The sequence below is a fragment of the Chlorocebus sabaeus genome, chromosome 2 (genome assembly GCF_047675955.1).
Source record: "Chlorocebus sabaeus isolate Y175 chromosome 2, mChlSab1.0.hap1, whole genome shotgun sequence".
In the NCBI taxonomy this organism is placed as follows: Eukaryota; Metazoa; Chordata; class Mammalia; order Primates; family Cercopithecidae; genus Chlorocebus; species Chlorocebus sabaeus.
This window is the reverse complement of record NC_132905.1, coordinates 11,789,712-11,803,601: the sequence shown is the minus strand read 5'-3', so window position 1 is coordinate 11,803,601 and position 13,890 is coordinate 11,789,712. Positions and strand designations below refer to the sequence as shown.

At 41.5% G+C, this 13,890-nt stretch overlaps 1 long non-coding RNA gene across 1 annotated transcript in view; it reads left to right on the top strand.

Annotated features, from left to right (window-relative positions):
* The first annotated feature begins 4,256 nt into the window (after window positions 1–4,256).
* Window positions 4,257–13,890, top strand: part of LOC140710242 (uncharacterized) — a 255,863-nt gene continuing 246,229 nt past the window's right edge. The window contains exon 1 of the long non-coding RNA XR_012091193.1: window positions 4,257–4,612. This is a non-coding gene — a long non-coding RNA (uncharacterized lncRNA). The remainder of the gene's footprint in view (window positions 4,613–13,890) is intronic.

The window sequence follows — 13,890 nt, the reverse complement described above, 5'->3', positions numbered from 1 at the left end:
TATTCACATGCAGAGCTATATTGTTAGTTCTTAGCTATTGACTTGATAGTTCATCATTAATCAGATTCCTACTGATGGATATTTAGGTTGTCTTCAACATGTGCCTCTGACAGACAATCTCATAATCAATGTCCTTGTTATTTTGATATATAAGGAGACTGTGACACATTATTTAAGTTGGCCCTTTTAGTTTCAAGCCACAGAAAATGAACTCAGCTTATTTAAACAAAGAAGGAATTAATTAGAGGATCTACAAAAGGGCCAGGGAATCAGAGAAACCAGAAAAAGGGTCAAAATTGGTCTGTAGAAGGAACTGGTGTCATGAAGACACTGCTGTCATCATTGCGGGGTCCTAATGCTGCTGCCTGGGCCAGGGATACCGGCTTCACTGGAAACAGGAACTCCAGCTACCACCACTGGACACCACCGTTTATACAAACTGGATGTAGTTCTGGCACCACTGCCGGTACCTTTGCCCCAGTAGATTGTGCACAAACTCTGCTTTTTTTTGTGTTGTAAACTCTCCAAGATTCACTTGACTGTTGGAGCCTATTGAAGTGGCTACATTGTCTGGGGTATATACCCTGGGGTTCGTGATCACTCACCAGGAAAATTTAGGACAAGGACACACACGAGGAGTTTAGGAACAGAGTTTTAATAGGTAGAAGAGAAAGAGGAACAGCTTTCTATATAGACAAAGGGATCTCCCAGCAGAAAGGACCGGCTGGCGGCAAATGTGCCGAATTTTATAGTACAGTTTGAGGAGGCGGTGTCTGATTTACATAGGGCTCATAGATTGGTTCAATCAGGTATGAGGTTTACATAGCATGTGGGGAAGACTGGTCTCTGCACCCTAATCTTATTATGCAAATTGGCTCTCCAGTTGATCCGCACCATCTTGCCTGCTCCTTACAGTACATGTGGCTGGCAGAGAAGGGAGGATGGAGCCGCCATCTTGGAAATGTCTAGTCCTTAGTTCCTGCTGGCATTCACCCGTGCAAGCTCCCAGCTTGCTTGTCTGTGTCTGCAGCTCAACTTTACGGTCTGCTCTTTGTTAGAAATCATTATTTGGGGGGCCAGGCACATGCCTGTAATCCCAGCACTTTGGGAGGCCGAGGCGGGTGGGTCATCTGAGATCAGGAGTTGGAGACCAGCCTGGTCGACATGGCAAAACCCCGTCTCTACTAAAAATACAAAAAAATTAGCCAGGCGTGGTGGTGGGCACCTGTAATCCCAGCTACTAGGGAGACTGAGGCAGGAGACTCGCTTGAACCCAGGAGGCAGAGGTTGCAGTGAGCAGAGATCGTGCCATTGCACTCCAGCCTGGGTGACAAGAGCAAAACCCTATCTCCAAAAAAAAAAAAAAAAAAAAAAAAAAAAAAAAAGATTTGGGGCTGCTTTTCATTAAAAAGAAAAGCCTTATGGAGGACTCTCATACCCTTACTATCTGCTTAAGTAATTCCTTCTTAACTCCTGTATCACTATGTTATGGGTTCTAACTACAAGGGAGTCCAGGAAAGAGAATAAAACCTCTACAGTGACAGTTTTTCTCTGACCCCACCGCATTGCTTAAAGGGGTCAGGTCCTTAAACAACAGGCGGGTGTGTTGGTTGCTTGGTTGTGTTTCTCCCAAAAGCAGATCATGTGTCAAGGCTTTGAGTATAGGGAGTGTGTTGGAAGATGATCCCAGAAAGCATTGAATGGAGGAGTGGGCAAAATGAGGCACAAAAGGAAGGAAGGTCAATGAAAAAGATGCATTAGTGAGTGGCTTTCCATTGTGGGCATCCGGGGCTCCATCCCACTAAGGAGCCTCTGAAGCATCGTGTAGGACTCACCTCAGAACTGACCCACTAGCTTTTTAGTGGGAAAGCTAGAATATGTATCCTCCAACTCTCATTCTTCATTGGTTGAAGTTTGTTCATAGAAGCCTTACATTCCTGGCCGAGCAAGCTGTCCTGGCACCAGAAGGAGCCCCTGGGTAGAGAAAGAGTCATGAAAGCTGGAGGTGGGAAGCGTCAGTGTGTGTGGAGAATGTCCACGTTGATTCCTGGAAAATGTGGAGGTGGGCCAGAAGAGTCGGGGGTAGGCATCAGCAGTGTCTGCTATAAGGTGTTCATATTACTGGGTAACCGAAAATGAGAAGCTGAGAGGGTCTCAAAAGAAGACAGAAAATAAATAAGTGAATAAAAAGAAGAGTAAACACAAGTATGGCTTAGTGATTGCTGAACAAATGCCTTCTGGATATATCAGATCTTTAATGAAGAATGCAAAAAAGTACTGATAGTAGGATCAATATTGTTAGAATCTCCTAATTTGTTTACTATTGATAGATATCAGCTAATATGATGGCACTGGACACAATATTTGTTTTATATTTGTCAGCTAGTGGGAATATATTTCTATATGCCAATTTTTTTGAGTACTACTGATGAGTACACACGAAATTGTGACTGCACCATTAGGTCTGATGAATCCATGTAATTGCTGCACAAATATTTTGAGTTTAATTGCATGTAATATAGTTAACACTCGGTTATCAGTGCCAATAAGGGAAGCAGTGACATGGATAATTCGAAACAGTGGAAAACCCAAAATCATTTATGTAAAACGTCTTTGGCCCATTTTTGACTCAGGGCTACAGATTCACCTTTCTAATTATATTTTGTTTAGACTACTAGAAAGAATTATTTTCATTTGGTAAAACATGGGCTGATGGAAGAAGAAAGTTGTTGAAATGTGTTCTGCTTGTTGGTGGAAGCTGGCATCAGAAGTTTTCAACAGATAGCCACATTTAGGTAATTGAGAGTTTACTGGCTCAAATCTCATTAAAGTAAGGTGATTTCTCCTCATTGTTCATGTATATTAAGTACCAGGCACTGTATTAAGTTCTTTACACAGATGATCTCATTCTTTCCTCACAGCCACCATAATTAGGGGATGTTTTATAGTGGAGAAGAATGATACTTCTAGAATCAAGTTGTGTTTCTGCCAGATTATTAGTTGTGTGAAATTGGTCAAGTTACTAAATCAGATGAGTTTTCTCATCTGCCAATAATAGTAATGGCAAGCCATAAGGTTGTTGACAGCCCATGGTGATTAAATAAGAGAATCTATCTAAAGCACAGTGACTGGCTTATGATGTCCAGTTCCATTACAGACTGGATTAGTCTCAAAGTTGGTGTTCTGCTTATCCTCAGCCTGTGCTCTCAATGAGCCCTCTGCAACAGTTCTCCTTAAGCTTTTAAGTGCATACACATCACCTGGGGACCTTGTTGAAAAGCAACTCTGATTTAGTAAGTCTGGAACAGGACCTGAGATTCTGTATTCCTAGTAAGCTCTGGGAGGGTGCTCATGGTACTGACTTGTGGACCACTCATGGAGTGGAGAGGTGCTGGATAGTTTTGGTCAAGCATTTTAATTTCACTTTAGTTTTCTTTGTATCCGTAGTAGGTTCAGAGAAGCAGCAAGGCTTTCTGTCTGCTTTTCTTTGCCGTGCAAGGTTCAACTCAGATGCCAGACTTCCAGGAAATCTTCCTCATCTCTCAGATCCCTTGAATGTCCCTTTTCCACATTTCTAGTACAGAAGGTTTTCTAGTACAGAAGTTTTCAATAGCCACATTTGGGTAGTTGAGAGTTTACTGGCTCAAATCTCATTAAAGTCTGTCACATAATTTCTGCTCGTTGTTCCTGTGTATTCAGTACCAGGTACTATATTAAGTTCTTTACAAAGATGATCTCATTTCTTCCTCACTGCCACCATAATTAGATAGCTACCTGCCAGGAAGCATTGCTGGGAAGTAACTATGAATACAGACTCTGGGGCTATGCAGACTTGGGTTTCAGTTGAATCTCTGCTACTTACTAATTCTATGACTTTGAACCTGTGGACCAATAACTTCTCTGAACTTCAGTTTTCTCATCTGTCAAATGGGCCTGATAATAAAAGCCATGCAATGGAGTCATTGTAAGATTCAGATGGGTGCTTAATGTAAAAAGTCTTAGCCCTATGGCTGGTACCAAGCAAGTGCTCACTGAGAGGTCCACAGGTTGTAAGCAAAGTGAGGATGGGCACTGTATATATTTTGTCTGTCATTTTGCCCGTTTGTATAATCCAAACATGGCTGCTTCTCTCTTCTTTCCCAGAAACTCACTTTCCCAGTCTCCCTTTCAGCTAGGGACAGCCATGTGACCAGTTCTGGCCAATGAGAGGTGAGTCCTACTGTTCCAGGGATTTCTGGGAGAAAAATCTACGATCTGGGAAAGGAAAGAGCCAGTTGAGGAAAAACCCATTGTCTCTTCTGTGTTTATATCTCCAACTTCCTGATTTTTCCTGTGGCTGTGATGGCCAGGATGTGGCAGCCCTCTGGTTATAACAATGTCACAAATCCGTCATTGAGGATGCCCTGCAATCCAAGCTCTGCCTCTACCCGATCCTCTCCTTCCCTCCCTTCATAGGTGCAGATGCTAAGAGCACTTTCTAGTCAAGTCCTGCATGTTCATTTTTGTCTCAAGTCAGCTTCCCTGAGAATCCAAAAAATATATTTGTGAATGTATAAGTATAGTGACTTGGATTTTGTCTACACACAAGGACTTCTATGCCTGCATAAAACAGGTAATATTTATCTTTCATTGTTGCTATTTCTGATGTCTAAATCCCCTTCTGATAGTTGGAAGAAATTTTCCTGCCTCATAATATAGAGTCCAATTCTTTTTTTTTTTTTTTTTTTTTTTGAGACAGAGTCTCACTCTGTTGCCCAGGCTGGAATGCAGTGGCACGATCTTGGCTCACTGCAAGCTCTGCCTCCCGCGTTCATGCCATTCTCCTGCCTCAGCCTCCCGAGTAGCTGGGACTACAGGCGCCCACCACCATGCCTGGCTAATTTTTTGTATTTTTAGTAGAGACGGGGTTTCACTGTGTTAGCCAGGATGGTCCTGATCTCCTGACCTCGTGATCTGACTGCCTTGGCCTCCCAAAGTGCTGGGATTACAGGCATGAGCCACCACGCCCGGCCTAGAGTTCGATTCTTTAATTCAAAACTGAGTAGCCAGTGCTGGTTAAGAAATAGTGGCAGAGGTTATGTTTTGGCGATGCTGCAGCTGCACTGGCGTCTTTGGGGGCAGCAGTGCCAACCACAGCAGGGATGGTTTACAGGAGCAGCCTCCCTCCAGGGCCTGCAGGCTGCAGGGTTGGGGGTGCTGGTCGGACAAGCTGCAGCTTCCAGTGCTCTCCGTGGGGACCACAGCACATCCCCACCAGACTGGCCTGTAATGTGCTTTTCCTGTGGTTAGGGAGGAAAAGCCATCTTTTGTGCAGCTCCCTGTCCGTGCCTTGTTCTCTAGCCTTCCTAAATGATTCTGAGTGCAGTCAGTTTTTCTTACTTGCATCACAGAACCGTGTCTGCAGCCTACTATGTAATACTATTTAATTTGTATCTGTGGACATTTAAAGTCTTGATGTATTTTCTGTGTCATTATTGATAACAATAGTAAGTATCATTTGAGGATTTATAGTTCACAGAATGCTTACATATGCATTACTTGATTTGTTCCTCATATAACATTGTAGGTTAGTATATTTGTTTTAACCCTTATTTTGTAAGTTAGCATCTGAGAGGTGGAATAACCTGCCTAAGCTGACTCAGTAAATGGCAGAACTAGACTGGAACCTACGCTTTCTTTCTGTGTGTTTTTGGTTTTTTTTTTTTGAGGTGGAGTCTTGCTGTGTTGCCCGAGTGCAGTGGTGTGATCTCAGCTCACTGCAACCTCCGCCTCCCGGGTTCAAGCAGTTCTCCTGCCTCAGTCTCCTGATAGCTGGGACTACAGGCACATGCCACCATGCCCGGCTAATTTTTTGTATTTTTAGTAGAGATGGGGTTTCATCTTATTGGCCAGGCTGGTCTCGAACTGCTAACCTCGTGATCCACCCACCTTGGCCTCCCAAAGTTCTGGGATTCCAGGTGTGAGCCTACACACCCGGCTGGAACCTAAGCTTTCTATTTAATTTTTTAAATGTTGAAATCTTTTGGAAGCAAATACTATGTTAACCAAAAATCTCAACATCTCACCTTATTGAATAATGGAGATGTTTTAAGTAAAAACTTTAAGTCACAAAGTAAAAATATCTTTTTCTTAATTCAAACTATACAGAAGAATAGAAGATGGAAAAGTAACCAGAGGAAACAAATGCTAACACTTTCTTTTGCATTTTTATAGAAATTTTCGAAATACATATATTTAAGCAGGTTGAAGTATAGTGTTTTTTTTAAAAATACAAATCAAGGGATATTATACATAATGTTCTTAACTTGCTTTTTTATCTTGCATTCAATGAAAGATCTCAGACATCTTGTCAATATTGTTGTAAATAGCTTTGCTTACTTCTAACTGGCATTCATTATTTTGTGCTTATATTTTAATCTAAATGGTCAGTCTTCTATTGATGTATGTTGTTTTAAGTATTGGTTTCCTAGAACCATTGCCTGAGATGGGCATTTTTATAAATGTGGTCTATCAAGGGAGTGGATGAAGCAGGAGAGGACAGAGGAAGAATCCTGGCAATCCCCTTGTCCTCTTGAGATGATGCTGTGGCGTGAGCTCTTAACAGCCAATCCTTATTGCTATTTAAGGGAAGGAATGCCAGTTCATTAATGAGGTCTTGGTGGGACACCATTAAGCTACATGTATTTAGATGGTTTCCAGTTTTCTATATTAATCATTTGGGGATGAACATTCTTATACTATTCACATCTTCATGTGCTGTGAAAAATTCTTAGATGTGATAATTCTAAACTGAAGGATGTGGTAGCAATGCCAGATACTCATGCAATGTCCAGTGTTCCTTCCTCCTTACCTACACAGCAACAATTTGTTGGCTGTGTCAACATGCCTAGTTTTAAAAATTATACTTCCCAGCCTTCTTTGTTGATAGAGACACAGTTTTGACCAGTAAAAGTGAAGTAATTGGCTATAGCTTCCAGGAAGGCTCCAGGGAGGTAGGAGGCAGTGACACTCATCTGGGACATATTCTTTATGTGCTTGACCCTCAGCTTTTTCTTGCACAGAATGGGGATGTGATACTGAAGGGGGCGCAGCCATCTTGTGATTGTGAGGTGACAGGTCCTCAGCTGTCTAAGTCAGAGACATTATGGATCATTCTGTGAGCTGTTTAGCATGCTGGACTTCCTAATGATGGCTTCTATTTATGTGGGGGGGGAAAATGCCTTTTTAATTTAAGATTCTAATGGATATGGAGTTATGTGCATTTAAATGTTGGTACACACAGTGGAGTAGGATTTCATGGGACATTAGACTCCAAAGCAGGGTCTCTCAACCTCAGCACGGTTGATATTTGGGGCTGGAGAATTCTTGGTTTTGGGGGGGCTTTCCTGTGCATTGTAGGGTGTTTAGAGAACCCCTGGTCTTTACCCAGTAGATGCCATTATCACCACCCCTTCCCAGCTGTGACAAGCATGTCTCCAGACATGACTGCATGTCTCTTGGTTGAGAGCTACTGCTGCAAAATCAGAATGTAAGGCAACCATTACATGTAGTCAAAAATACACCAGAAGATCTATTAAAATCGTTGATAAAATACAGGCTTCATTCATTCCTTCAGAAATATTTCTTGAAGGGCAGCTATGTGTTACGTGCTGTTTTTGGTGCTAAAGATGGAACGGTATGCAAGGCACACAGGAAATAAGATACCTGCCCCCCCCCCCCCCCGGAGTTTATGTTCTACCAGGAGAAAACAAACTATATATATACACACACACTATATATATATACACACACACACCCACACACACCCACACACAACTGATATAGAGTATGTGTTGTATTCCTGGGCATTTAAGATCTTCATGTATATTTTAATCATTACCAATAATAACAGTAAGTAATGATTTAGGGCAGGGATCTGTATACTACATATAGCCCACAGCCAAATCTGGCCCACCACTTGATAAAGTTTTATTGGCACACAGCCATGTCCATTCATGAAGTATTGTCTATGACTTCTTCCATGCTGCAGTGGTGACAGTGGCTGAATTTAGTTGTAAAAGATATCCTAAGACCCATAAAACCTAAAATATTTACTATCTAGCCCTTTGCAGAAGACATTTGCTGACCCCTGGCTTAGAGATTTATAGTTCATAGAATATGTATACTTGCATTATCTTGTTTGTTTCTCGAAGTAATCCTCTGATGTAGTTGTTTTCCCTCTTGTTTTATGGGTCAGAGTCTGAGTGAGGGGATGACTTGCTCCTGTTCACTTAGTTAGCAGTTCCAGGTGGTTGCCCTGCTGCTGGGGAGACTGCAATTGTAAATAGCATTGTCATGGAAGAACTCATCAGGAAGGTGACAGAGATGTGAAGGCAGAATGAAGAGACCCATGTGGATAGCTGAGGGACCAGAATTCTTGGTAGAAGGAAGGTGCCTTGTGTGTTTGAGGAACAGTTAGAGGTCAGCTGATGAAGCATGAGGGAGATTAGCTGGAGATGAAGTCAGGGAGGAGCAGATGGGGCAGGTGGTGTAGAACTTTACTTTTTACTGAGTGTGCTGTGGGGCCCATGGGAGACTTTGAGAAGAGAGGTGGCATGATCTGACTTATGGCTGAACAGAAAACACCAGTTCCCTGTACAGGACCAAAAGGGTCAAGAATAGCATCAGGGAGCCCTGTTGGAGATGGAATGGGAGGTAGCAGCAGCTGTGTGAGAAGAGGTTAAATTCCAAATCTACTTTGAAGGGAGATTTGATTGCAGATGGATTGGATGGGTGAGGGTAGGTTGAGAGAGAAAGTGGGGTCAAGGAAGACACCAGAGATTTTTGCTTGAGAGCTGGAAAGATGAAGTAACTGGCTGAGACAGAATGGTGGGCTTGGCAACCCAGAAGTTCAATGTTCCATTCGAGATCCCTGTTATGCTCACCATATTTTTTGAAACTGCCATGGACTAAAGAAAAAGCAAAAGGAAAATGAGTCATCATATATTTAGGCATTTTCAAATCAAACCACCCTATGTTAAGAGAACTATAGGTTTCCCAGTGGTGAGTAGAGAGTCAGTGGAGAATTCTCAAGGGCTTCTGGCTTGCTTGAGAGCTTCCAAGGCTCTGCAAACTTGTTCAGTAAAGGACTCAATGGTAAATACTGTAGGTATTGTGGGCTGTATTAGTCAGCTAGGGCTGCCATAACAAAATACCATAGACTGGGTGGCTTAAGCAACAGAGATTTCCTTTTCTCACAGTTTTGGAGTCTGGAAGTCTGAGATGAGGGGACCGTTACAGTGGGGTTTTGGTGAGGGCTGTCTTCTGGACTTGCAGACAGCAGCCTTCTTGCTGTGTATTCTCCTGGCGGGAGTGGTGGTGTTGAGGGGGTGGGTAGGTGGAGACAGAAAGAGAGTGAGAGAGAGAGAGAGGGAGAGAGAGATCATTTTCTTTTTAAAAAATATAAGGCCACGGTCCTATTGGATTAAGGCCTCACCCTTATGACCTCATTAAATCTTAATTCATCTAAAGACTCTATCTGCAGATATGGTCATATTTGCAGTAGGGGTTAGGGCTTCAACATAAGAATTTTTGGGGAACAGAATTTAGTTCATAGCATGGGCCATACTTTCTCTGTTGCAAACTCAGCTCTGCTGTTGTAGTGCAAATGCATCCATAGACAATGTGTAACATGTGAATGTGGCTGTATTCCAATATCACTTATTTAAAACACAGGAGCAGGCTAGATTTGGTTCCTGGGCCAAAGGGTTTTCCAACCCTTAGTTTATGCTGTACTGCACAAGTGTAACACATGCCAATAGATTTGTTTGCTCTGAGGATTGCAAGGATAATAATGTCTGCAAAAGCAACCGAGCACAGAGCCTGGCATACAGTAGGTTCTCAACATGTATTTGCTTTAAATTTGACACACTGTCTTTTAAAATACAATGTGGTGACCTGTTTTTCTAAGTTGGCACTTATTGCTCAGCCCCATCATTTTTGTGCCCCTGTTATTGCTCTCATGATCCCTGACCCTACGGTGGGATTGCATCTGAACAAATGCTTGAGTTCAAAGTCAGTGTGAAATGAGTGGTTGATGCAATATCATTATGTCACTAAATCATCTCTAACATGGTTGTACCCAGCTACATTCCCATCAATAGCGTAGACTGCAGAGAGAGTATCTAGGAGAGAGTATCTAGAAGTTTTATCATTTACTCATGTATGTTTCCCCAATTTAAGACGGGGTAGGAGAGAAGTAAATCCACTTATCACTAGAATCTGGGGAAAAAGCTAGGACTTCTCTGCAGTTCCAAAACTTTTTCTGAAACAATAGATGAGGTGTTTTGTACAGGGCAACAGAACTTGGAGTGTTTGGACGGGTTGATAAGATAGTAATTTATTTTGATGTGACTGCTAAGGCTGTTACTACTGTGATTCTTGTTAATACAAAAATATGAAGCCTGTTTTTGTTCCCTTTGTGCCTGTTCCTGCGTGCTGCCGATGGGGAAGATACAACATATAGGAAAAGCCAGATTATTCACTGGAAATACTGCTTTGCATGCTTTTCTTTCATTGCTTTGGGCTTCTGGGAGAAATCAGAAGAAAAGAAACAAGGCAGTGAATGGTGGGAATAATGGGGGAAAGATGGCATATTTAGGATCTGCAGATGGATATTGAAAATGCAAACTAGTTTGTTGATTTGTAGGGTGTCCAAACTGGTGGTGTTAGTAATGGAATTTGGAACTTCTCAATGGATATGATCCTGTTTGCAGGCATGTGGTCACCTGAATAGTGACTCGAAACCCGCAAAACCTAAAAAACCTAAAACCCGCAAGAAAAAGTAAAAAACTCAAAACCCGCAAACCTAAAAAAAAAAAAAATGCCATTATTTGCATCTCCTGCTCTATTCTAGAAAGCTTAAAGTTTATCTTAAAGGTCTTTGCTTTGTGGAAAGATGCTTTTTGGTAAAGAACATGCTGTTTGTTGGAGCACTGCATTAGTTGTCTGTTATTGCGTAACAAATCACTTTAAACCTTCAAGGCTTAAAACAACAATAAACATTTGTTACTTCACAGTTTGTGTGAGTCTAGGATTCAGAAGTGGCTTAGCTGGAAGTTGAGGTTTGAGGTCTCTCATCAGATTGCGGTCCAAGTGTCAGCTGGGGTCACTGTCATCTAAAGGCTTCATTATGGTGGATTGGAGGATCCAGTTCCAAGAAGGCTCACTCACATGGCCAGAATGCTGGTGCTGGCTCTTGGCAGGAGGCCTCAGTTCTTCTCCACATGGGCCTTTCCAGAAGTCTGCTGGAGTATCTTCGTGGCATGATGAATGGCTTCCTCCAGAGTAAGCTAAGAGACCGTGGCATAAGCTAAAAAGTGTTTTATGAGCTGGTCTCAGAAATCACACCACTGTCACCTGCACAGTTTTCTGCACAGCTCAGTCCTATTTAGTGGGAGAGGGGCGTATACAAAAATATGAGTACTGGGAGGTTAGAATCACCTGGGCCATCTTGGAGGCTGACTACCGTAAGAACCAACTATGCACCAGACACTGCCTGTATGTGCTTTACCTCATTTAATCTTTAGAGGAACAGTGGCAATCCAAGGTAGGATCTACTGCTACAATAAATCGAAGGTGAGTTTCAGTAATTTGTCTAAGGTCACACAGCTAGTGAGCAGTGGAGCTGGAATTGTAACATATACACCTGAGTTCCAGCCTATAGATTAATGCTGGCTTCCATATCTTCCTCAGAGAGACCTGGGTCCAAGTTCGAGCACTGCCCATTGCTTGCACTTGGTCTTAGTAATGCAACTTAATCATTCCATTTGTGTAGCTCAAATGCAGTAACAGTTCGGAAAGCACACGTGCAGGAGTGGGCACATCAAGGCATTCAGTAGATCAAAAAAATCTTTTGCCCTAAAATTTTCAAAATCTGAGGTACATATAAAACAACTAGTAAGAGATAAGTTTCACACAGTACATGGATGAAGTGCTTTTTTATTTTCAGAGTTATATATTTGTTTTAATGTATATTTGGAAAACATGGATGAATTCCACTTGAAAAGTTACTTAACTGAAACTCAATTTTGGTGTCTATAAGATGAGCATAAAATGCTAACTGCTTAAGAGTTGTATGGATTAAAAAAGGTAACATATATCAAGGGCCTAGCAATTGAAAGTTCATAACAAGCACTCAATAATATTTACTACTATTAACTCATGATAAATGTAAAGTGTTCTAGAAAATATGGAAGTGGTGTTCAGGGTTAAGAACATAGAGCCATAATCAGAAGCACTTTTTTCTGTGCTTCTGTATTTTAAGAGAGAATCTCTTAGTGATTTGGATTCCATTTAAAGTTATGACACAGTGATAGAGGAAGTTAAGTAGGAAGTGAGATTTTCTTCTTAGTTATGAGAATGGCATCAGTGAGAATTAACTTTTACAGCCACAGTCTTGATAAGGTAAGATGGTTAAAAACAGATGCTTTTATATTTAAGAACACTGATTGGCTACACTGGGTATATAAATGTGCTTTGGAAAAAATTTCGCTTCCTACTCTGAGGTCGCCTAATTGCCACAGATACAGATGTTCTGCTTCTTGTTCCTTTGGGTATGAACTCACACCACTCTGGTTTACCTTAACTAGAGGGACTTACTCTCCCACAATTTAATTTCCAAGCTCTAATGCAAAGCAGGCTTACTTGCTTTGACAGGCAACTACAGGATAAACAGAAAGGGGCAAATTTATATAGTCAGCTAGCACTCTGCCATTATGAGTAATATGGCTTAACAAGAAAGGAAATGAAGAAATAAAAAAAGATCCCAGACACCATGAGATTTCCCCTAAAGAACTTACTTCCAATGAACCCTAGAAAATAGAACCAGGACAGGCTCTCAGAAGAACAAGAGAAACAAATGTTGATAGATTTCTTCATAATTTGTGTCCCATCTTCTGCAAAAATCTGATGTGGTTTAGAAAAAAGAATGTCATAGAATCTTTTTTTTTTTTTTTTTTTTGCAAGATATTATTGCCAGAGGCATTCACATAACTTTGGAATAGATGGTCAAATTCCAGGATGTCAAGCCAGTGGTTTCACTTCCTCTGAACTTGAAAATTTTTGCTTAGATTACAAACATAGTGATGAAAACAATCAGTGCTGAAAGAGGATAATGTGATCTAAAATATACTATGTTTTTCCTTTTATATAATATCAGAATCAATGCATGTTTTTGAAAAATTAAAAAAATTAAGTAAAAGTAAAATGTAGAAATAAGAGGTCATCCTTTATTACCATTAACACTGTTAATAGTTTTTTGCTTGTTCATTTTTAAATTTTTTTGAGACAAGGTCTTGCTTTGTCACCCAGGCTAGAGTGCAGCAGTGCGATGATGGCTCACTGCAGACTTGACCTTCTGGGCTCAAACAATCCTCCTGCCTCAGCCTCTCAAGAGCTGAGACTACAGGTGTGCTACATCATACCTGGCTAATTTTTATATATTTTTGTAGAGGTGTTTCACCATGTTACCCAGGCTGGTCTTGAAATCCTGGGCTCTAGTGATCCATCTGCCTCAGCCTCCCAAAGTGCTGGGATTACAGGCGTGAGCCACCACGTTGTTAATAGCTTTGAATATAGAGTAAGATTGATCATTTCTGATAACTCTGTGCCCATTTCCCCTTTCTAAAAATGCCACCGTTTCCTTTTGGGGAAGTGTTCTCCCCCTAATTTAACCTTTATATGATTAGCTGGGGTCATCCCGAAACTCCTCAGACGGTGCATCACAGGTGAAGTTGGAATGGACATTGGAGATGTCTCCACGTTGTACAAGACGCCCTGGGATGAGTTTACATATCACTATTAACATTGTAGAGCAAATGCTTTTACCTGATACATTTCCTTGATATGAGG